This window comes from Microtus pennsylvanicus, chromosome 1, assembly GCF_037038515.1.
Source record: "Microtus pennsylvanicus isolate mMicPen1 chromosome 1, mMicPen1.hap1, whole genome shotgun sequence".
Taxonomy (NCBI): Eukaryota; Metazoa; Chordata; class Mammalia; order Rodentia; family Cricetidae; genus Microtus; species Microtus pennsylvanicus.
Window position 1 is genome coordinate 69,650,074 of NC_134579.1, and position 25,142 is coordinate 69,675,215.

The 25,142-nt window shown below is 42.3% G+C and overlaps 1 protein-coding gene across 3 annotated transcripts in view; it reads right to left on the reverse strand.

The window, feature by feature from the left end:
• Positions 1–25,142, reverse strand: part of Lpp (LIM domain containing preferred translocation partner in lipoma) — a 606,896-nt gene that overhangs the window by 195,663 nt on the left and 386,091 nt on the right. The window lies entirely within an intron of this gene.

A 25,142-nucleotide genomic window follows, 5' to 3' on the forward strand; every position in this document is an offset into this window, starting at 1 on the left:
TTCAACTCCACTCCCTTCTGTTACTGAGTTAGCATCAGGGAGCCCAGGACTAAACAGTTCGAAACAGGAGTCCCAGCTGTAGAAGAGGAAAGAGGCGTGAACAAGAAAGTTAGGGTGAGTTGAGGACTCATCAAAGTATGAGAAATAGGTGAGACACTCACATGATGTCTTTGTTTAGATGTCAGTACCCAGATGGGTACATGGCATTCACTCTAAGATTCAAGGAGAGGAAGGAGGGAGTCAAATACAAACGCACAGGCAGTGAAGAGATCTGAATCAAGACTGAAATAATTTAAAGATGACAACACGTTTTCAGTGTAAACACACTAAATCAAAACAACTGGGCACCGAGTATTCAGATGCCAGGGACTATGGCCTTCAAGCTTCCAAGGTTTGTGCTGCTAAGCTTCCACATTACGTAATCAAAGAGACCACGTCTAGCTTGTTTGCGGCCTTCACTTGCCAAATGGGGAAGAGATAAAGAACTAGCTAAGGAAGACATCAGCTGTGGTAAGGCGCTATTTCTCGGCAACTCCAGGGTTTCTGCTTTCTAAATGTATAAGAGAATGGTTTCGAGATTGCTCCCCACAACAAACCAGGTTACCATGGATAAAGCTACTTGGACAACTTTGCTTTCACGCAAAGGTGTTGGTAGCCTCATTAGTGAAACCGAGACCATAGAAATGCTGCCTTAAGTCATTCGCAGTTATAGAGCAGATCAAATGAATGTATGTGATACCCTAAAAACAATTATCTAAAGACTTTACTAGCATTCTTGTGGCTTAAAGGGCTAGGCTGTAGGACTGTAGCTCGAGCCACCGGAATTCTCTCAGCATACAATATCTGGGGTTTCTTTTGCATTAAATTGCTATCACAGGTAACCAAGTGACCCAACATTCTAAGCCAAGCCCTGAAGGCAAACTGAGCGAAGACCAGGCACTGACATGAATGGCCAAGTGACATAGTACCATGTCACTCCCATAATACTCCCTTTGCGCTACAAACCTGCTATCAGGAAAGAGAATTTTCTGCATGAATATGGGGCCTCTACCTAATGTGAAGGACAGAAAATATCTTAGGTGACTTTGTTTTTTTTTCCTTTGTTTTTATTTCTTTGTTTAAATTGATGAAGGCTGAAACGCAACTCCTAAGATACACGCGACAGGGGAAGCTACTGTGCCCCTCACAGTGACTTGAAACACTTATTTTCCTATAAAATTTACTGAATTTACATCTATTAATCTGACACAAATTATTTTAAGTATCCTTCATGAATTCTTTTTAAAAATCTTTTTTGTCTCTTTTGAAAAATATTTTTAAGGAACTGACCCAGGATACTAAGGACAAGGCCAGGCTTAAATCCTATCAGGAAAAGAATGCATAAACCAGCTGACTTCCAAATGGACTGTTCTACAAACAATTCCTCATGAGTGAGCGAGGAAGGGCAAGGCGCTCTCCATTACAGACCACCACAGGCACACTGGGTGTTACCAAAAAGGGAACCAAGCTCCCAAGACACAGCTGCTGCTGGCCCTTGGCGCCTAGTGAAGTTCTGCCTCGGTAAAACCACAAGTCCAGGGGACAGCCCGCTGGACGCACTGACTTCTCAGACACTGTTAATCAAAAATTGCTCAAGGCCTAGATTGGCTACTTAAGGAAAGACTGAAGACATTAGTAAATTTCTTCTGAAGAATTTGACATGAAAGCTGTATCTAACTTCCCTGGGTCTGTGGATTGAAGCATGGTTATCCTTTACAGCTAATGTCCACTTATAAGTGAGTATATAGCATGTTTGTCTTTCTGGGTCTGGGTGACCTCACTCAGGATGATCTTTTCTAGTTCCATCCATTTGCCTGCATATGTTATGATGCCATATATTTTTAAGAGCTGAGTAATACCCCATGGTGTAAATGTACCACATTTTCTTTATCCATTCGTTGATTGAGGAATATCTAGGTTGTTTTCCAGTTTCTGAATATTATGAATAAAGGAGCTATGAACACAGTTGAGCAAGTGTACCAGTGGAAGGTCAGGGTGTCTTGGGTATATACCCAAGAGTGGTATATCTAGATCTTAAAGGACTTTGATTCCCAAGTTTCTGAGAAACCATCATACCAACTTCCACAGTGGCTACACGAGATTGCATTCCTACCAGGAATGGAGGAGTGTCCCCTTGTTCCACTCTCCAGCATGGACTATCACTTGTGTTTTTGACCTTAGCCATTCTGACAGGTGTAAGATGGAATCTCAGGCATTTGGATTTGCATTTCCCTCATCACTATAACTGTTTCTTTGCCATTTTAGATTTCTCTGCTGAGTGTTCTATTTAGGTCTGGACCCCATTTTTTAATTGGATTATTTGTTTGTTGATATCTAGTTCCTTAAGTTCTTTATATATTTTGGATATTAACCCTCTATTGGAAGTAGAGTTAGTGCATGTCTTTCCCCAATCAGTAGGCTGCCATTTTGTCCTATTCACAGTGTCCTGTGCCTTACAGAAGCTTCTCAGTTTCATGAGGTCCCATTTATAATGTTGATCTTAGTGGCTGTGCTATCAGTGTTGTGTAGGAAATTGTCTCCCATGCCTATGTTCAGAAGGCAACAATTTGCCTTCTTCTGCAGAGAAGACAAGTAGGGATGCATGGATCTCCTTGGGAAAGGGAATTCGAACAGATATTGGGAGTGGACTGGGGGTAGGTGGGAAGGGAACAAAAGGGATTATGAACCTGTTTTGCTCAATCCAGGACCAGCCCATTGAAGTAGGGCTGCCTGCAATTTGGATGGATCTTTCAGTCTCAGTCAATTTGTTCTAGAAAGTTCCTCACAGGTAAGCGCAGAGGCATCGTTTTCATGGTGATTTTAAATCACATCAACTAATAGTGACCTTGCAGTTGATACATAGGTTCAAGAGAACGATTTTTTACAGAGCTATAGTTATATTCAGTAGTTGTCTATTTTCACTGACACTGAATTTTCCCTTCATATTCTTTTCTTATAAGAAAACCCAGAACATTTTAATTCCACATCACACAGATACAGCATTTTACAATGTTCAACTACAAGTTCTATTTTAGAAATACTTGAAAATATAAACTTGGAACAAAAAAATAAAACACTTACAGGGAGAACACTGAACTCTTGTTAGGATGTTATACCAGCAGTGCTGAGAATACTCTGTCACAGTGAGAAGCCACTGTATTTAGGGGTTCTTCCAAATCCCAGAGAGTATCACCTCCTGTCTTAGTTAGGGTTTCTACTGATGTGAAGAAACACCATGAGCACAGCAACTCTTATAAAGAAAACATTTAAGTGGGGCATGGCTTACAGTTCAGAGGTTTAGTCCGTTATCATTATGGCGGGACATGGAAGCATGCAGGCAGACATGGTGCTGGAGAAGGAGCTGAGAGTCCTACACCTTGATCCACAGGCAACAGTAAGTGGTCTGAGTGTCACACTAAACTTGAGCAAAGAAAACCTCAATGTCCACTCCCAACAGAAACACACTTCCTTCAATAAGGCCATTCTGATTCCAACAAAGCCATGCCTCCTAATAGTGTCACTTTCTATGAGCTTGTGAGGACATTCAAACTACCATACCTCCCAACATAAGTTATTTCTGTGTTCGGAGGCCACATTCTCCAGAGTTTCTCCAGGACATGTGAGTATTTTTTCAAGTTTCCCTAGAACTTTCTCTTGTAGCTACACCTTCTACTCATGCCAATCATGGAGATACATTTAATTCCCCCCCCCCCCTTTGCCTCCATTTGCTAAAAATGAATTGTAACTCTTTCTCTACTGAAATCTAACCTACTAAACTTCAACGTGGAAATTTAATTTTCAGCTATCCCATTAAAAAAATGAAGCATACTATCTCATTATTCTATCTATTCACAAAATATGAATATTCATTTAAAAACTTATTTATTTTACATCCTGGCTACAGTTTTTCCTCCCTTCTCTCCTCCCTGTCTCTCCCCGCATCTCCCCTTTCCTCCCACCCCAATTTAATCTGTTCCGGAAGGGGCAGGCTTCCCAAGAATATCAAAGAAGCAAGGCATATCAAGTTGAAGTAAGAATAAGCACCTGCCCATGTACTAAGGCTGGACAAGGTGATCCAGTATAAGGAGTGGGGGGCCAAATCCTGCAAAAGAGGCAGAAACAACTGTGAATATTCTAATGGGAGAAATGATGTAATTTCTCTTTCTTAATATAAACACTTGCCTTACAGCTGAGTGTTCAATCGATATTGGATAATGATACATTGTGTTTTTCAGGAAAATCTTTCAAAAAGTACCAGGCAGTAATATTTTACCTTCCTATAAATATTAAAGATCTGTATCTCTACCTTGGCACTACTTTCTGTCGGTGTTTCTGCTACTTGCATTAGTTATAGCTGCTTAAGGGAAATAGCCCAACAGTTTTGCTTGGTGTATGTGTATGCATGCGTGTGTGTGCGCGCATGTGTGTAACTCATGTGCGTGTACATACACGTGTCCAAACATTACCTGGAACATTGATGGTACTTAGTAGATAAACACTGAATCTTACACGAAGACTGAGTCATTTAGAGCAATAGTTCAGGTATGCTCTACGGTATGCTTGGGATCCCAAGTTACAGACACACAGAGTTGAAGCGTCAATTCTAAATTGCTAGGCTACTTATACCAATATAATCAAGGAATTTGTGTTTTTCCCCCTTGGAGGAATTCACAACTTTGTTTATTTCTAATGAAAATATCAGAGAAATTAATTCTCAGACTCATGCGGTGTACATTTGGCAAACCAGCACAACACTTCTATATTATCCTGTAGTGGGATGCAATCCCTGGCTTACTGTAGGACAATGATCTTGTACCCTGTAAAGATTTGTCACTTGTATTGGTTTAAGAAAACACTGATTGGCCAGTAGCCAGGCAGGAAGTACAGGTGGGGTGACCAGAATAGAATTCTGGAAGAGGATAGGCTCAGTCTGTAGTCATCACCCAGATGCAGAGGAAGCAAGATGAGACTGCCTCACTGATACAAGGTACCAAGCCACGTGGCTAACACAGACAAGAATTATGGGTTAATTAAAGATGTAAGAATTGGTTAATAAGAAGCCTGTGCTAATAGGCCAACCAGTTAATAAATAATGTAGACTTCTGTGTGTTTCTTGGGACTGAATGACTGCGGGACTGGGTGGGATAGAAACCTCTGTCAATGCTGGCTGATGAATTCCCAGGTCTGGTCCTTGTCTTCATCACTTTTCTCATGGCTGTGATAAGACACCGTGACTAAAACAACTTAGAGGAGAAAGGTTTGTTTTGGTTCACAGTTCCATGGTTCAATCCATCAGAGAAGGGAAGGGCTGACTGCTGGTCCCAGGGTTCAGTCTATCAGAGAAGGGAAGACGTGGTCACTGGTATCCAGGGTTTAGTCAATCACAGATGGGAAGGCCTGGCCACTGGTTCCACTACATCAATCATGAATCAGAGAACACGAGCACTCAGTGTTAGTGTTCTTTGTCATACAGTTCAGGAACCAAGGCCAGTGAATGGGGTGTCTTCCCATCTCAGTTAACCTAGCTAGCAATATATTTGCCCGCACTCCAAAGAGCAGAGCCTCAGGTGTTTCTAGACTCTGCTGATGAGTCTATGAACTGCTGTAGTATGTATTATTTAGTGGAATCCAACAGCATAATGAAGATGAAGTGATGATATGGCAGGGTTAGGCACCAGAATGTTCTGGATTCAGCATAAACAGAAGAATGAAAATGCTAGATTCGTCTAGCAAAAGGAACTGATTACAGTTTGCCACAATGTAGCCATTTTGGCCCTGGATATTCCTTAATTTCCTGATCTTTTGATTTCCTTCCTCTGCCAAAATCCTAGAGTAAACTAAATGGTCATCAACTTCTGTCTCCACTCAAAACTTAAATAAAAAAAAAACAAATGCAGTAGTGATAAGAAAAAAATTCCCTCTTATCCCCTCTTAAATATAAAGCTTGCTTATTTTTTTTATATACATTACATTTTATTTATTTTTCCATTTATTTTACATCCCAACCGCAGTTTCCACTCCCTTCTTTCCTCCCATTCCCTCTCCCATCTGCCTCTCCTCAATCCCACTCCTCCCTTGGGCAGCAACAAAGCATGTCACATCAAGTTGAGGCAGGACCAAGCTCCTCCTCCTGCATCAAGACCATCCAGCAGGGGAAACAGGTTTCCAAAAGCCATACCTAAACTAGAGAAAAATATTTTCAGTGACCAAAAAGTCATCAGTTTTTCTGATACTTTCCTATTATTATAACTGAAACTAATTTTCTGGGTCAGGTTTTTTTTTTTCCATCTATCAACTACAAGGAAGACATTTCCTTCCAGATACTAATCTTTTCAGTTAAAAAGGGATTCCTTCCACACAACAGCCCTGGAAGATGGGTCCAGCACACTCCAAACCTTTAGCGTTAGCAGGTTCCTCGTCTCCAGCATGGTTTCACCAAGAGCTGCATGAGGCCATTTATTCCATTTCTTCGTCCGGCACCGTGTGTGGCTGGAGGAAAGTTGTTGACTCCGAAATGTTAACCAAACATCCTATTTTTAGAATATTTAGCCCAATCTTTATAGTGTCTGGACTTGTAACTAGCCATTTCTCGAACATTAAGCTGAGCCACATAAGAAAATTACTACAGCGATAATATTTCCAGGGCACAGTGAGTCACTGTCCAGCATCTAAAATGGGAAATAAATAATTTCTGAGGACTGGTTGGGGTGATGAGAAGGAGGGGTAGTCTACATTGGTGTTCAATGGTCAACCTTACAGTGCAACACAGGGATGATGCTTTATGCCCTAAAATGTAGAGGTCTTAAGTATATGAATTAGGAGGGAAGCATGGACCGATATTACCAATAACAATCAGACTTCACCCCTACAAAAGCAAGGGTATGGACATGATTTTTGGATCAGGGTCACCCCACCTAGTACCCAATCAAGAGAGAGGATGAGGATCAAGGGCTTCTGGATTTAAACCCCAAGCCACACACAAAAAAAGAGGTTTTTATCAGAACAGCCAAGTGCCACAGCTATTGTGGGAGACTGTGTGGTCCCCACGTCAATTAACAGAAGTCTGTCTGTACTTTGGGGAAGCTAAAACTTCTTTGCTTCCAATTTTACCTCGGGGGTGGTGGGGAGGGGGGCTAGGAACCACAAAGACAACTAAAAGCAAACCATCCCCCACGGATTCCCGGGGCTGTGTAAGTACTTGTCTTCATTGTGGCCAACACTAGTTTGATCAAGCCTAAGCGTTTTAATGATCACAGTCCAACACATATTTTTCTACAATTTTGATCTTTTCATAGGTGAAGAGAATAGATCAGATAAAAGAAACAGCAGCCAAAACACTCTTTACTCTCCCGGCAGAGTTGCAAGCTATAAACAAAAATAACGGTTTTGCTCTTAGATTCAGAACCCTTGCAGGGCTGCTATGGAAAATAATGCTGCTACTGGCACGGTAGAGTCTTGCAAAAACATGTAACGAAGCCACAATACAATAGGACACTTTCGCTGCTGCTGTGATTAGACCACTTCTATTCAATAGGGCTAACTAACGACTTATTTTTTTCCTTTGGTGTTTTGAGGCCCATTACTGTGTTGAACATAACAAGCCTCATTTTGTTTTCCTAACCATGCTCGTCCCTCTCACTGAAGACTACAATTTGATATTTATGAAATCATATAAGAATACTGTATAATCTTCCTCACCCCCTCCCAAATTGTATAAAATTATTCAGCGGACAAAAGAAGAATGCGCACTTCAGATCATGTGTCCTTTGCTGACAGCCTCTCTCTCTCTCTCTCTCTCCTCCCCCTCTATCTGGCTAGAGAACACCATGTACTCAGGAGATAATTGACTGTGGAATATGATGATGTTTATTCAAAAACAGGTCACACAGACTGCAATGTGAGAGTCTCCCTGTATGCTCTCACTTATTCTCCTCTAATGGAAAGGCACAGCGCTGTGTGCTGCAAATCAGAAATGTGGGGCCTTAATTATTTCTTTAGATGTCACCTGCTGAGACAAATCGACTACAAATGTGCCCTCGTCCCTGGAATCATTGAGTTTGGAAAACTCACCCCAGATTGCTGATTTAGAATAAACTGTGGTGCGAGCAAGCCTATGCGGACATGATGTTAACAGTACGGTCAATGTCGTCGAGAAGTGCACAGTATAGTAATAAACGTTACTTGCTCAGGAATAAAACATATCAACATGAATTTAGGCGTGGCAAGGTGTGATTTTAAAAAAAAATATGCCATTAATCTTTGTCATGGTATAGAAAACAATCCTGGTCTTTGCCCTGAGGTCAGAGCTTCTACTTCCTGCTGCCAGTTTCTGTCATTTTGGCCAATACCATTCACAGAAAAATGGAATAGCACAAAAAAAAAAAAATAAACCCCAAACCATGGGAAGTCAAAGGCAGCACGCAGCAGAAGTGCATGCTATGCAGACTGCTTCAGTTAGAAGAGGCACACCAGTATCCTACAGGTCTGACTTAAAGCCTTTGAGTGTCTGTCACTGGGAGGTCATTAGGATCTATTATCCATGAATCTATAAAGGATTCAACTTTCCTTTCTATGTCTGTTTCAGGAAGCTGGTAGGGACTCTAAAGACATACTATGTCTAAAAGACAACCAACCAACCAAACAAACAAAAAAAAAAAACAAACAAACAAAAGCAGAGTCTTTAATTATAAGCCAACTGCCAGTGTAATGCCAACTCAGTGTGTGGTAGAGCTTCTCTCTATCCTATACAAGGGCACTCCCCAATTGTCTTCTCCCTAAGCCCCATCAGCATCAGCCGGGCCACTGAACTCCCTTTAGTACTGAACTCCAATCAGGAATCAGCATTCACTTCAGCAAACATTAAGAGCTTATTGTGTCTTTTGAGAGATGTGAGAAAATGAATGCTCATTATTTCAAGTGAAGGCGACATCATTTCTCCGCACCCCAGGATATCATCTCAGTGCTCACGGTAACAAGTTACCAAACACGGACCTTCTGGATTTTGTAAATAGAATGCTGATTTGTTGAGGCAATTTCCAAGCTCACCCCACCCTACACAGAGACAGAGCCCCTTTGATACTCACACAGGATTGTCTGTATTTCCCTTGTGCTTGGACATACAACCCTAGATGGTTCAAAACACCCTGTCTGAGCATGTCAGCATAATCTGGCAAAGCCTGTTCTCACATTTGTGGGGAAAGCAGAACCAAACGTCCTGGTAAGCTCCCGAGAACAAGGTGTCTTGTGAGCGTTATGCTCCACCATACCAATGAAAGGGGATTAGAGATGCATCCAAACCCGCAGTGCCTACTTAGACGCCACCAGCCTTCCCCATCATGCCCGTGCAATGGGAAGGAGCAGCACAAACAACCAGCTCCCTAACAACCCAGGAAGTGAGACCGGGGTTTCTGCTGCAATCTTAGCGATGTCACGTTTACTCTTCCTCCTTCCAGTTGACACTGGACCCACTCAAAACCTCATCGGAACAGAGTTAATCCGTGGAATCTGTGATGTGTGCAGCAGAGCCCAGAGCTTATTTCTGTCTCACAGTTCTGGAAGTCTTTGGTTAAGTCGAAGGAGCCCTGAGATTGCTGAATCAGAGGGCAGACAGGAAGGGATTGCTGCTTCTGCTCGAGCCTATTCTATCTTCCACACCTAGGAGGTCTTAAGTAAAAGACCCAAGAGTTAATCCCGCCATATATTTCTTTCCCTACTACCTGGGAGGGCTGGAACAGCATCTCCTTTTAATCTACAACACCGAGAAAAAGATCTGACATAAATAAGTGGCCAGTGAGTGTCTGCAGGACAAATAAGAAAAATAAGGAATATGAAAAACACGCTACATAAGCTCTCCCGTCCTCAGTGATAAAGTTAAATAGGGAAACTTCAGGATGGTGACCTGAATGTCTGAGAAAAAGAATGAAAAGAAAAAAAAAACTCTGATTCCTGAATCTAAAGCATTAAGTGCTTCCTAGTGCTTGATGTTTATTTGACTCTATTTTCTATGGTTTATCTAGACATGGTTTATATGGAACATTTTTATTCGGCCTTTGCATAGGTCCTCTGCCAACATATCTTGTATTAAACCAGATGGAAGAAGCCGGTGTATGCTTTGGGACTAATCAAACTACACAGCTCTTCTAAGAGTTGTCCCACAGGATCAGTGAGCCACGTCAGGAACAACGCAAAACATGGGATCAAAAAGTTCGAAGACTCCAAATTAATGCTCCAGACTAAAATCAAAAGCACAACCAGAAAATTCTCTGCAGTCTACAATATACGAGTTTGCATCCACCAAAGACAGACCTGACAAGCACCTACAGCAATGACATGCACACGAATTTTCCAGTTCTCTTTCTGTCATTTCACCGGTATGCTTTATAAAAGTATATACCTGTTTCTGGCCAAAGGTCGGCAGGTTCTTAGTGCTAGCATGCTGGCCCTCACCCAATCTCATTTGGTTTTAATATATCAATACCACCAGGGTAAGCTGTTAGAACAATCACCATGGGACGCAAAATCCTGTGAAAGCTAATGCTCTAAACAGAGCATCTCTTCACTTTAAAGAGATGACCCAGTTTGGGCCAGTCTTTCCCATAACTACTTTGAATAACTGAGTATACAGATAGCCATTCCCACAAGAGGGCTAAGCTAATACTGTTACAAGCCTGCTTCTGTCACTGCTAAATGTCTTCGGGGCGGTTAGCCCACACGGCTGCCTATGCTTATCTCTTCTCATCAAGTTACAGCGAGAGCAGCTGGGGAAACCATGACACCACCAATGCAGGAAACATTTTCAGAACCACTCTAAGGAATTGTACTTAACGGTATAGTGGACCATGACCGCAAAGGCCTCTGGTTTAGATTGGTGGGTGTCCTTGTGTTATCAGACAGAAGACAGTAATATGTATTACTGTCTTCCCTGCCCTAAGTGGTTCAGAATTCAATAAGCTGGCAGTAGCATATAGCTCATCTATAAAAATTAAAATACTAACAGACTTGTATAACCAGGGATAATTATGCAAAGTATAAATATTCAAATGTCCCCATTGGTTCTGATCACACTGGGTAAGGCAGAGCCAATGACTGGCCCGGGATTGCAGGTGAATGAGACCCTTTGCCAGACTGTCCTCTGTCTGTGCCAAGGAAAGCTCAGTAATATGGTCAGCAACAGGCTGATTTCTGTAGCGATGAGTCAAAGGAGTAAGAGCAAATGGGGACAGGAAAAAGGACAACAGAATCTGAGGGACACTCAAGACCTGAGTAGAACACAGGAACAGGTTCAAAGTGGGTCGCACACCTAGACTGGACTGCGATGAAGTCCTGAGAGGGTCTTGAGCAGTATGGCCATGGATGCCCACCCAAGCTCATGGGAGGCTGTATCACTGTGGTCATGGGAATGTGGGGGACAGATAAGAGAAGTGAAGGAAGTACGTTTATATTTCTTTTGTAAAACTTATTTTACTATGTTTTTATTTATCGTGTGTCTATGTATATGCACACATATGTATGTATATACACATACATGCGTATCAATGTTACACATACACACGTGTGCATGCATTCGTGTGTGCATTCGTGTGTGTGTGTGTGTGTGAGCTCAAAAGTCTCAAAACTGCATACACGGGGGTCAGAGAACAACTCGTGGGAGTCAGCCCTTTCTTTACATCACGTTGGCCCCAGGAACTGAACTCAGATTGTCAGTGTTGGTAACAAGTCATTTCCTCCACTGAGCTATTCTGCTAGCGCAGGGACATTTGGCCATATGTAATAAGCTACTTTAATATGATTTGCTACCATATGAGTTCATGTCACTGCCAGTTACCAGGTCATAGGGATGAGTTCCCAGACTGTTTCTAATGGTCTCGCTTCTGCTCTCCATGTAGTCCATGGACACAGAGAGCCAAGAGTGCTGAGATATCAATGTGTCCTGCCACAGCCAGTATGGGGCTCATTTTGCAGAAAGAGACAGCAGGCAGGGCAAAGACCTAGTGCCCCATGTTAGAACTGACATAAAGTTGGCCACGCACATGGGGGGATAGTGGCCGAGACACACAAGGAAATCATTTTCTTACCAGGGAAGTACTCAGTACTGTGCTGGGAACAATCACAAACGCACTCCAGTGTAATTCATTCCAATGTGGACAGAACACAGCAGAACTGACCAGCTCTGACCTGTGCTCATAGTACAAACTGTTAGCCTCACAAGATTATGGTTATGAAGTAGGACAAAATAATTCATGGATGGGGGTCCCCACAACATGAGGAACCGTATTAAAGCGTCACAGCATTAGGAAGGTTGAGAGCCGCTGGACTAGATGATGAAAAAGAGACAGCCTGATATCCTCTCTTCGAAAAATAACTAGGAAGCTTGCCTGGCTGTCACTCTGTGGCTTCATATTAAGGAGTGACACTCAGGACCTTAACACGCAAGGCTTGCTTACCTGACATCAAAAGAGAAGTGATTTTACAATTGGTGAGCATTGCTGAGCATTTTTTACTTATTTTATAAACAGGCAGTAAAAGTGCAGTATGAAAGTTAGGGCGGGAACTTTGGTTATTCTTTGGTGGAATTCTCCTGAGGCTCAGTTTTCTGCAACGTGAAAAACCAGGGTCTGAGTAGAATCCACACACACTGGCAGTGTGACTGAAGGTCAGAGGCACCACACAGGAAGTCCTGATCCGCCTAGATGCCCTTTGGCACTAGCCCCAAGAGGTGGTCTCCTCAGAACCCATTCTTGTTTAGCATGGGATAACTCATACCTGATTCTGATGGAAAGTATCCAGTTCCATAAAAAGTAGATTTTAAAGAAAGATAAAAAAAAAGAAAGTTGAGCCACTAATGAACCAGGGAGAACAGGTGAGCAGACCGAGTCCTGAAAGATTGTCAAGTCCATGAGAAGGATTCTATTTTGACAACTGCGTCAACACATCCGGCATAAGCCACTCAACATCAGCAACCTCCTTAGGTCACAACTGCGCAGGGTTGTGCCCATCACACCAAGGAGAGTGTGGGAGCAGAGACTGGGCAATGAAAAAGCAGGCTTTCTTCGTCCTCTCATTCCACCTGCCAGTCTAGCCTAAGAACCCGAACATGCTGCTGCCTGCCTTCTAAGGGCCCTTCCCACATAGGCTGTCCTCTCTGGAAAATTCTGCACATACTCCGGTGAGGGGAGTGGCTTCACCAATCCTTCATTGACGTCGGGGCAGGTGGTGTTCCAGTGCCATTTAACTCCATTCTCCTCCACGGACGGCTTCACCCTCGCTTCTTCTATCCCTGTAAAGGGCAGGCTTGGAGGACTTGGCATCACCCCTATTTCCTTAGCCCGTAATGGCTTTCATTCGGTCCTTCAAACTTAGCTCATCTTCTTAGCATTGGTCCAGACGTCACTGATTCCAAGACTCACCCTAAGTCGGCTATTTCAATTAGTAACCCTGGATGCCACCCAGCTCAAAAAATGTCACCAATGTAAATTCAGCTGAGGAATTGGACGTGAAGAAGACTGAGGGCAAAAGGAAGGGGGAGTCAAGATGACTAGACAGTGTATAGTAGGAATATTTATATGAATCAGAACAGGGGTCACTGATTGTGTCTTACTGCCTTTCTCCAATAAACAGAATTTTATACTAAAAAAAGAGCTTATAAAGTAATTTTATTATTTTCTGAGTCCAACCCTGGCACCAAATCATAGTTGGATATTATGATTTTTCAAGGGATGATCTTACGATGTGCAAGTTGACATATAATTGCGCCCTTCTGTCTTAACGGTCACTTATGTTTATATTTATGAAAGCTCATAGAATGAGATCGGGTACAGTACTTGATCTCTGTCAGTTTTGTTATCTGGAGGAGAATTGTCTCATCTACTGAACATGCTAATGAGAGTCAATCCACATAAGCTCTTAGCACTGGGCCTGACAAAAACAATCAATATCGGCAGTTATTAATCCATAGAGCTTTAAGACATTTAAAAGATTGTCTATCATTTAAAAATCTTAGGCCCTATTTTTAGTCTAAGCCCAGCAGTGCAGGAGAACAATTCGTCACGTTGAAGTGGCATTTTAGAATAAAAAGCGTCTCGACATCTATCACCACAGTGGAGGGCACAATCTGTCTTCTCCTTTGAAATCCAAAGTCAACAGACAACACACAGAGTCACAGTAACTGCTGGTGATGGAGGACAAGATGGAGACGGGGAGGAGAAAACTCGCGGGATGCCTCTAGGAAGTGGTTATCACACATGGCGACATCAGCATCATATGGTCTTCCCACTTCTCAGAAAACACTGTCACAACATGGCAGAGCTACCTGGAAACAACTTTCGGGAGGGGAGATTCTGAAACCAATGCTTGCTTGTTATTTTGTTAGAAATGCATTTCTTCACTGAGAACTCACAGTGTTTAAGTCACGTTAGCTATGTAGCAGTTAAAACGACAAACACACACAAACACACACAAAAAAAACCCCTAAAAAACAACATCCCTCCTTAAGACACATTCCAGACGGAAAGAACAAAGACTAAATGATTAACATAGATAGCAAGAGGTTAGGAGATAGTACAGTTGGAGAAGTGCTTCTCCCACAGGCCTGAGGACAACAGTTAGACAGCACTGAAGGACAATCGGAACACGTGAGAGCACTTGTAAACCCACTCCAGGAAAGAAGGCACCCTGGGGGCTTGGTGGCCACCCACTCTAGCAAAATCCGCAAGCCCCAAGACCCAGGGAGAGACTGTCCCTAAAAGAATGAGGGTATCTTTTGAAGAATGCCGCCCAAAGTTCATTCACATATATAAGCACACACATAAACATGCACACATATTTGCATAATACACAAACTGTACTCAAACATATCTGACATTCTGTATACACACATGTAATATATAAATATCACACACATAATACATGTATGAAAACACTGTGTTTAGTGGTGATAAATATTACAGGGGAAAATGAAACAGTCGGGAGTGGAGAGCGTTTACAGGGTACCTTTGGCGGAGTGGTGAAGGCCTCTACTAAGTACTATATGAATGATGTCATATAGGATATCCACTGGGCCACCCTGTTAAACCATTCTAAGTAGAAGGAGGCAAAGTCAAGGCCTGTATTCAGGTGCATGGCAGAACGCAAAGTGACCGCTAAGGGCTGGAGTGACATATGGTAGGAGAGATCGTGACAGTCCTAAGTGCACAAAGAGACTTGCAAGCACAGTTCTGTTTGGTCTTTATCCCTGGATGGCGTTAGCCGGGCCTCACCAGCACACCAAGACAGCACTAAGATAACAGGGCTTCCAGAGAATCACTGTGGCGACCAACAGGATGAAGACAGACAGATACAAAAGGAGCTAAGCACTAGGAATCCACTGCGACTCAGGCGACGTGATGGGGCAGGCCAGCCCACGGGCACTGGAGTACTGAGCAGTTGCAGATCCTACACGTGGTTTTAGGGAAACACAGAAGAATATATTATGTGAAAAAGAATAGTGAAAAATGGCTTTGTGTTTCAGGCCTGAGTTTCTGGAAGAGCAAAACCAACAGTTCTGAAGAGAAGAGGACTGTGAGTGGGAGGAGCAGACTCAAATGGGAGGAAGAGTGGGAAGCAATAGTTCCATACTGACCCTTGAACATGAAACCTGCTTCACCCCGACAGGCTTGGGGTAGAGCATCTCAAGGTATTGTAGCACAAAGAAGGAAAACTAACGGTACAGGGCCGGGAAATTCACCCCAGTGACTAAAACAGACTGTATTCAGTGGAGATTAATCTGTTATGATACAAAGTAGGATTTCAGCAGCCGACCAGACTGAAGAGCACAACTGCAATTAAAGAAGAAGACATTCATTTAAAATATACGTTAAAAACCCATGTAAACAACTCACGGATCCATGGCAATCAATAAATACCATTTCACTTATGATTGCTTTATTGATTTGCTCAGGAGTGCCTGACTCGGGATAGGTACTGATTGTGTCAGAGACAAATAAAGGAGAGCACGGGCGTGCTTCCTGCTCCCAAAGCACACGCCTTTCTACTTGAAGGGAAGGTCACTTGAAGCAGGAGTCAGACCAAATAGATAAGCCCAGCACTTGGGAGGCAGAGGCAGGAGAATCAGAAGTTTGAGGCCTACCTGAGCTACACAGTATGGTCTCACCAAAACCAGCTAATTAATTAAAAAAGTAAAGATTTTTTAATCAAACGAGGTTTGGAAAATACAGAGAAGCCGAGACCGTTGCACATCTCTTAAGTGGACGCAATCAGTCTTGGAGAACAGGCCTGCTGCTCCTTTGGAAACCAGTCCAGCATTACCTCACAATGCTCACAATCGCTAGTCAGTTCTACTGAGAGACATACATGCAAGACAGCTGGAAAGACATGCCCCATAAATACAAACAGAAAGCAGGAAAACATCCAAAGCTATCAGCTTGTTAAAGAATATAGATGATTTGGAAAACCGGTGAGGTTATTATTCAGTAATAAAAAGAGAACGGACTACTCATCTACATTAAAAATGGATGGAATTTGAAAATACCAGACTAATGAGACAGTTATATAAGACAATATATGATTCCATGTCAGAATCGGTCTATGCGTTGACGGTAATAGCTAAGTTACTATCCGCAGCTGCTAGGCTAGGGGTGAAACTGCCAAGGACAAGGGGTTTCTATAAAAGGTGAGAAAGTGGCAGAGACCATGAGGGTGACATAACCTCGCTCTCACAAACACACACAACTGAAAATACATATCAGATGCAAATGGTCTCAACCAAGACACTATTTTTATAATACAGATATAATGAAGATATAATAATATATAATATAGATACAATAAGATATAAGATATACCCAATAACCACATATCATAGCAAAGACTTAAAAGTGATGCCATGGAAAATTCCAGAGAATAAGCTGATCATAGGGAAGCCGGCTGAATGGCCAAGCCTCATGAACACCTAGATAGGAAAACTGAACAGGCATATTTTTATTAGGTTTGGAAAAACAGGACAGGCTGTTGGAACCACTCTGCAAACAGTGGGTTAATCTCTCACTTAAATTTTTTATTAGATTTATAACTTTCATTTTATAAGCGAATGCTTTGCCTGCATGTATGTTGCAATACATGCAGGAATGATTCCCAGGAACATTGGAAGAGAGTATCAGATTCCCTGGAACTGGAGTTACCGCGGGTCAAGAACTGCCAGTTTGGTACTCGAAATCGATTTCTGGTCTCCCGCAAGAGGAACAAGTACTTTTAACTGCTGACTCATCTCTCCAGCCCTATTTCACTTTTATATTTACTTCCTTTCTCCCTAAAAAGTTCAACTATGGCAGCACATTCTAACTCAAGATTCAAAAAAAAAAAAATCAGCACACAGGGAGAAGTAACAATTTCAAGCCCTCTTATTTCCTTTAAAAAATTTTATTATTGAATTAGGGAGAGGTGTGTGTGTGTATGAATGAATGTGTGTGTGTGTGTGTGTGTATATGAATGAATATGTGTGTGTGTGCACTTGTGCACATAAGTGTGCATGCACATATGCATCTCCCTTTCCATAATGTGGGTCCCTGGAAATGAATTGAGGAAGTCAGGCATTATAGAAGCACTCTTATCCACAGAGACATCTTATTTGGCTCCAAGTTATCATGTTTTTGATAAAGGACCAGGGACCATCCTCTGTGAGTGACATACAAATCATGTCTTAAGCTATGTAGGCCATATTTTCACGATACCTCACTGTCCCTGTTGAGGAATAAAGACATCGGACATTATGTGGACGAGCGAGGATGTCTGTACATAAATGCTATTTGTAAAACAAGGCTAAGGAGAGCCTTAGCCCATGGGCCAGAGTAGCACGGTCGTTTTCTATCTTCTCGAGGCAGCTTTCCAGGAATTCTTAGGGACCCATTATTCGTTGTCCTTGCAGAGACCACATGCACCAGCTGTCCCCTAGATAACTCTGAACAGATGTTTGTCTTATGGATGGCTTAGTAGCAGGCCTTCCTCAGATAAACTGTAAGTGACTTCTACTATAGTCCAGATGTTCACAGCCCTCTAAAGGCTGCTTATTATTATATGTGTGGTACCTAGTTTGATGCTATTGGGAGGTAACAGAACTGCTAAAAGCTGGGACCTACTTGGGGTGGGGGTCATCTTTCAAACCTTAAGGGAACGTCCCAAAGGGTATTGTCAAGCCCAAGTCTCTCCCTCAGGTCCTGGCCATGAAGTAATGAAGCTTTGCTCTGGAAGTATCTCTCTGCCAATATGCTTCATATGCCATAGCAATCCTTCAAAACAACTAAACAAAAATCAGCATTATCTCAGTAAGTTGATGACCTACGATATTTTTTATAATGATGGAATGCTAAGACATTACCTAAGGTAATTAATTGCATACAGACTGACATTACAGAATACTTGTATGAACCATGAAGAATAACGAATGAAGAGCACTAAGAATCACACATACACTTCATTCGTTCCCATCTGAACAATCCATAGATACATAAGAACAGAGATAACAATATGCATGACATTTATAAAAATGGAATAAAAAAACAGGAGCTATTATCTTGATTTTAGATTTAGGGTATAGTTTCACCTCCTCAAATCTTGACAGATATTGGGTTTTTAAATGGTAGGTCCCAGAAAGACAATGATAAATAATAAGTGTATAAACCACTATGCCCAAGGAATATTTTATGTTTGGACAACTGAACGATGAGCTGATTCCTTAAACAAAGACATCCAGGGATGGAGGCAGACACCGCAGTGGAAAGAACGCTGCTGGGTAGGCCTTGGAGAGTGACCTCACATCTCTCCTCTCGCGCCCACGGCTGGCAAAGAGACTAGAAAGGCTAACTCTGGACATACTGTGGGTGCTCCCTGTGTGTGGACATGCATAGTACACTTTATACTGTGTGCTTTTTAAAAATTACATGCTATTTTATACACTTCAGTGTCGTTTTGAAGTAAGAGTCGGGAAAAAAAGAACCATATTTTCTAAAGAACATTCCTTAAATTCCAAGGAGGAAATGGAGCAAACGCATCATATTATCGGCTAAGAGTATTTATAAATTTGGATTTTCCATCTTCCAGGAAATCAGAGATCTAAAATAACAAGTAAATCTTTATTTTTGGAACAATGACAGAGAATTATACTAGCTAAAACAGCTGACTTAGCTGGGCAGAGAGACTGTTGTCTATAAATCCTTGCACTTGGGACACTGAAGCAAAAGGACCTCTGCAAGTTCAAGGCCAACTTGGGCTACATACTGAGACCTTGTCTTATCCCCCCATCTTTGTCCTCTCCACCAAGCCAAAAAGTTCTCTTCCACCATGGGAAAAATCCTGATAGTGTATATTTAAATTAGTTTGTAATATTCAGCACCGATCAATAAAGGGCACGTTTCTGTTTTCAAGGAAGAGAACAACCAGAGACTTGCCTCTGAAATTGGGAGGCATTAGGGTTTGCCTCGGCCAGGAAGAAAAGAAAATTTCAAAAGTAACAGGTCCATAAGCCAGGGATTTATTTTGCTATAAAGTTACAATGAAGCAAAATGATGAAATCAATAATTTGAAATAGGTTTTTACTGTGAACACAGAAAAACCACATTGTTAAAATCTGATACTGCAATTATTTAATTTTTCAAAAAACATTAGAGATGTGAATTTCTAGGCACTCTAACACATACAAGGAATAGATGAAAAATAAAATTCACAAACCTCTCTTAAGGTACTAGGACGGGGATCTGGAAACTAACATTTAACATTAAGGGTGGGCATAGGCAGAGCTGGAATTACAAAACACCTACAGTTCTTTCGAGAGCAGCAGTTAGCACAGCCATTCTTGGGCTGTCGAGCTTCTCTGCAGCTCATACTCTCCTTGCCAACCATACTTCTATGCACTTACCTACAGCGAACCAGCAAACAAACACAAACGAAAGCAGAAAAAAATATGACAGGGTTAAAACGATAGAAAGCACAGTTTTATACCTCGTTCAAGCCTCCTGTGCCCATCACCAGGTTCTCATGTTTCTTTATCACCCAGTATTTACTCTTTTCTGTTCAGGTTACAGCACAATTAAAATTGGCAAGTTTTTGATGAAAACTAACACAGGAGAAAGAAATAGGAGTAGCCAACACATGTGTTAAACATGAGCAATCGAAAGAAAAATGTAAATTTAAACCACAGTGGACAGGACTCCATCCCAGAAGAGTGGCTAGCCAGAGGCCTGATGAGAAAGCACTGGGAAAGCGAGAAACTTCTTGACCTCTCCCACGTGGCTGCAAGAGTGCAAAACACTACGCTGGGGGAAACACTTGAAAACTTTCTTTTTTCCTTTTCCTTTTTTTGACCACCAGAGCTAATGATCACATTCAGGGCCTAGAGCAAAACGGGCCAATCTCTACCACTGAGTTAGACTCAGATCACAGCGTACACAAATGATTTCAAGGGTGCAGGAGAGAATTAAACAAAGGAACTCAGGAGTGAAAGAAAATGGTGTCCCCACTTTCAGACATAAGCCTGCTTGTTGTCAAGTATCTTCCCAGGCCCCTGGATGGGATGCTGATACTCCTCCCCTGTGACAGAGAGGAAAGAGCCCAGGTACACAGCTCATGAGGTAGAAACGTGTTCTTGAGAAAAGTGAGAAGTAAAAGCATTTCCAAGAGAAGTTCCTACTGTTTACCATGATATCAAAGTGTCGGGGGTGGAGTGGGGGTGATACTTTGGGACACTACTCTGCGCTGGACATTTTAGGTCCTCTAGCATCCTTCTTCAGCGTGCCAGTCAATTTCTGTTGGATGCCTGTATCGTCTGGTTTGACGATGTCATACCTTCTTGCTGTTAAATGTTCTTTTCTTAAAAGCTTTACCTACGGAGAAAGCGTGTTGTACCCAGGACTCTCTTACTGGGAACGGCAGCTGGCTATCTTAAAGGGGTTTCCCCAGACGATTTTTCCTGCATGTTTGGAGCCTCCAATTTGATGATTTGTGTATTTGTGTAACCCCCTTCTCTCTTTTTACTTTTGCTTGCTAAACATATAATGGACTCACTTTTTCAAATCTAAAGTACGGCCATAATATATCATTCCGTGAACCATAAGGGACAATGAGGAACGGAGAAGAGAAAGCATGGTTATAGGGATTTAGTGGGGAATCTCCCCACTTCCCCCAAACCGCTGACCTCACTTACACTGTAGCCCAGCTGCCTAGGCTGGGGCCTGTGCACAGCACACAGCAGCCTAGGCCGCTGTAAGTCCTTGTACAACAGCATGGATACGGAGCATCTGCCTTCCAAATACCCAAAGATGCCAAGACCCAGGTCATCGCTACCCTGAGAATGCAGATAATCTCCAAAATATCTGACTTTGCGGCTTTCCAGGAACTTGACACGTGACACAGGCAAGTGATTCACGAATGAGGAAGAATAAAGCTTGGACCTGAGTTCACTTAATGTCCATGGCCATGCAGGGCCACAGTGGTCCTCAAGGGCAGTGACCAACATCCCCGCCACTGGCCTCAAGTTACCGTTTCCATCCTCATCACCATGCAGTACGAGATGCCAGCGGCAGAGGCCAGACACATGTCCCAGCCCACCTTTCTGCTGGCCCTGAATGCTTCCTCACTGTTCCTCTGTTCCTAGGAAGAAGAGGCAGCCAACAGGAGGATTTCCAAAAAGATGGCTCTTTAACATACCAGCCGTTCCTTGCAATCTATTCTACACACGCCACTGTAAGAAGCTAAAAACATTTCCACAGTTTGATACGACTGGGATGTATGGAATGGTACTACACCATCTCAAATGTATTCCTAATATTTATAGAAATTACAGGACTGAGAATTCCTGTAATTTTTCTTTCCTGAACTATTATGTATCTCCCATGTCCCAAATCTAAATTAAAAAAAAAAGTCTGTTGCATTCTGGTAATGAAACCACCTGTGTTAGGTGCATTGAGGGATGGTCTGACATTTTAAAAAACCGATCATCCTGGAGGGCATTTCAAGGGCACGTTAATAGAACATGACTTTAGAATTTAACATAAGTATAACACGGAGGAAGAGTCCTGCAACTTTTCTCAGGTGCACAGCACCGGTGTCTTCACACACCAGCAAACATCTGTCCCCTCAGCCCCATGGCTGAGGCTAATTTAGATCTTAGTCTATGACAAGAAAACAGATGCTAAACTCACTTCATCATTATATGCTTGAGAACCATGATGCCTCCAAAACGCTGCCTTGGCATCCAGCAAGCTGGGCCACCTTACCTTTCCTTGCAAGAAACACATCGGCCTCTTCGGACGGAAGTTAACACACAGAAACAGAGTTAGAGGTAGCCTGTATAAATCAGCCTGGAAGAAAAGATGCCAGTGTATCTTCAAGAGGACTTTGAGAAGAAAATGTTTGCTCCTTGCAAGGGCTTGCTTATTACAGTGTTTCTCAAGGAACTCAGTCTGGTTGGTACCGGGAGCACACTGAAGGCTACTGAAGCACGCAAACTCGCTGCATTGTGGGAACACAAATATAATCCTGACCTCACAAATTCTGACTTTCTCTTTATTTGCACCTTTCTTTTCCTTGTCTTTCTTTTCCTGTCCTTCCACTCTTTTTCTTTTCTATGTTCTAAAATGTTGGAAAGTTGAAAGCACAGATCCCAAATACAGCGGAGGAAAGAAAAAAAAAGCCCTAATAGGTTCAATGTCAAGTGTAATGAAAAGCCCTGTTTAAAGATACAAAGCATCTTTTCCATTAGTGTCTAAATAAACAAAAACAAGTGAAAGCCAGTGGCTAGCCCTCCCTTGGGTGTTACTCCAGCTGTGGAAATGTCCCAACTCGTTGTCATCGCTAATTAATTAGAGACGATGACCCCTGCCTTCAGCATTGCCTGAAAATATGACAAAGAAGTCAAGAGCTTTTCTTCTGACTGATCAAAGGATGTAAAGAAAGAGCTCTGATAGGAATTAGGACCTCACTTCTGATGGCAGAAATCACATCTTTCAGCCAAATAGACTCAATACAGGAGGAATTGGATTCAGCAGTGCTCTGCTTAGACAGTGTCTGCCAAAGGGGCCACTCCTCATCGGCGGATGCCCACCCTTCTGACAGAAGATGCCATGGCGCTTCATCCTTCTCTCTGCCTTCCCACAGCACAGACAGATGGCTAAATACCAGTCTCGAACCACTCTCTTCCATAATCCCAGGGAAAAGTACATGACTGTGTTTTGTTTTTAATTTGCAAATTGAATCTGATGTGAAAATACATGACACTGTTGAGGAACAAATACTTCCACTTCTTAAAAAATGATATTCAGGTTCTGGCTATCACAAACAATGCTGCTATGAACATCGTAGAGCATATACTTTTGTTGTATGATAAGGCCTCTCTTGGGTATATTCCCAAGAGTGGTATTGCTGGGTCCAGGGGTAAGTTGATATCGAATTTCCTGAGAAACCGCCATACTGCTTTCCAAAGACAGGGAACCCTGATTGCTTTTCAGGCTGGGGGGGGACCTAATTGGGGGAGGGGGAGAGAAATGGGAGGCGGTGGCGGGGAAGAGACAGAAATCTTTAATAAATAAATAAATTTAAAAAAACAAAACTTTTAAACACGAAAAAAAAAATGATATTCAATCCCCGACACCCCAAATCGGCAGTGATGCTACTAGTCATTTTGGGCCATTACCTTCTTCCAGTAAGAAGCAAACAAAAGTTTTACACCCTCTGTTGAGGAGTTTTAAGTTGAGGAGTTATAACAAATACCGAATTGGGATTTATAATATCTGGGGTCAAAAACGTGCCTTGCTTATACATGTACTTTTGTCTTCTCTGATTACCCAGTGGTGAAATAACACCCTCAAAGGATTCTGACATGACCTCTTTCTCTGAGTAGGCTCTATAAATTAGGTGCAGAATGATAAAGACACCAGAAATCAACCTTACATATCATGTTCACATGGGTGAACATAAGTACATACACATATATAATCTATGTGTGCATACATACCATCCCTTAAAAAAGCTGGGTTTTGTTGTTTGTTTTTAAATAAGGTCTAAACTACACAAGCAAAGCCACATGGCCACAGCCTTCCTAAACATCACAGTAGATTCCTCAGAGATCGAGGCAGGGTCAACTCCTGGTCTCTCTCGCTAATTGTGAAGCTTGCAATCTCTGTTGCTCTGGCCAGTCTGACTCCGTGGTCTCTGCTTCTCTGATGCTGGATTGCAGGAGGGCCACCACGCATATCTAGCTTTTAAATGGGTCATCACACTTAATGGTCCTCACAATTTACCCACAAATTCATCTCCCAGCCGAGAAGAGCTTCCTCTGTGTTAGGAGGTTTCAGTCATATTCCAAAAGCCACTCGACTTTTATTACAGGAGCCTCAGGAAAACGATCCAGGTTAGCCTACCTTGATAAAAGGGTCATAGATGAGGCTTGCAGATTCTTCCCGCACATCACAGGCCCCACTTGGAAACACCGTGTACTTTTACAGACTCTGATACTTGTCTGGAGCACAATGATACAAGAGCAACTTTCACATAAGAGCGATGAGCTAGTGCTCGTACATACCAGATAGGGCGGTTTTAAAATTTTATTTTTTGCTCCAAAGTTGAGTATGAGAAAGATCTGCTATGACATTGACAATCTGATCAAAATTTGGAAATCATTGAAAAAATACAGTCTAACTGTCTCCTCAATTCATCACCTCAAATTCCCATTCAGCTTCAAGATATACAAAGGCCCTGGAACCCTGGCATCCTCACACCTCTTACTGAATGGAAAGGAGGACTTGGTCCTAAGCCAGGGACTGAAAGTTGGCTCAGTTTCTTCGTTTCACCCCCTTAATAGTAATTCTGATAGGAGCACAGTGTTGTCCCGGGACTAGGGGGAGCACCCAAGTTACAATGAGTAGGGAGTATAGTATATACTCTGTTGCTCTATAGCTTCTGTAGTTATTAGCAGTAACTGGGTAGACTGAATTTAAACGAAATCTATATATGGTGCTAGTTATTAACAACAGAAGGGAGCTGCCATTCACAACGTATTTGCAAACATTCCTAATGGAGTTAAAGACTGAAGGGTGAGATTCTTGCCAGAGAACATGTGATCT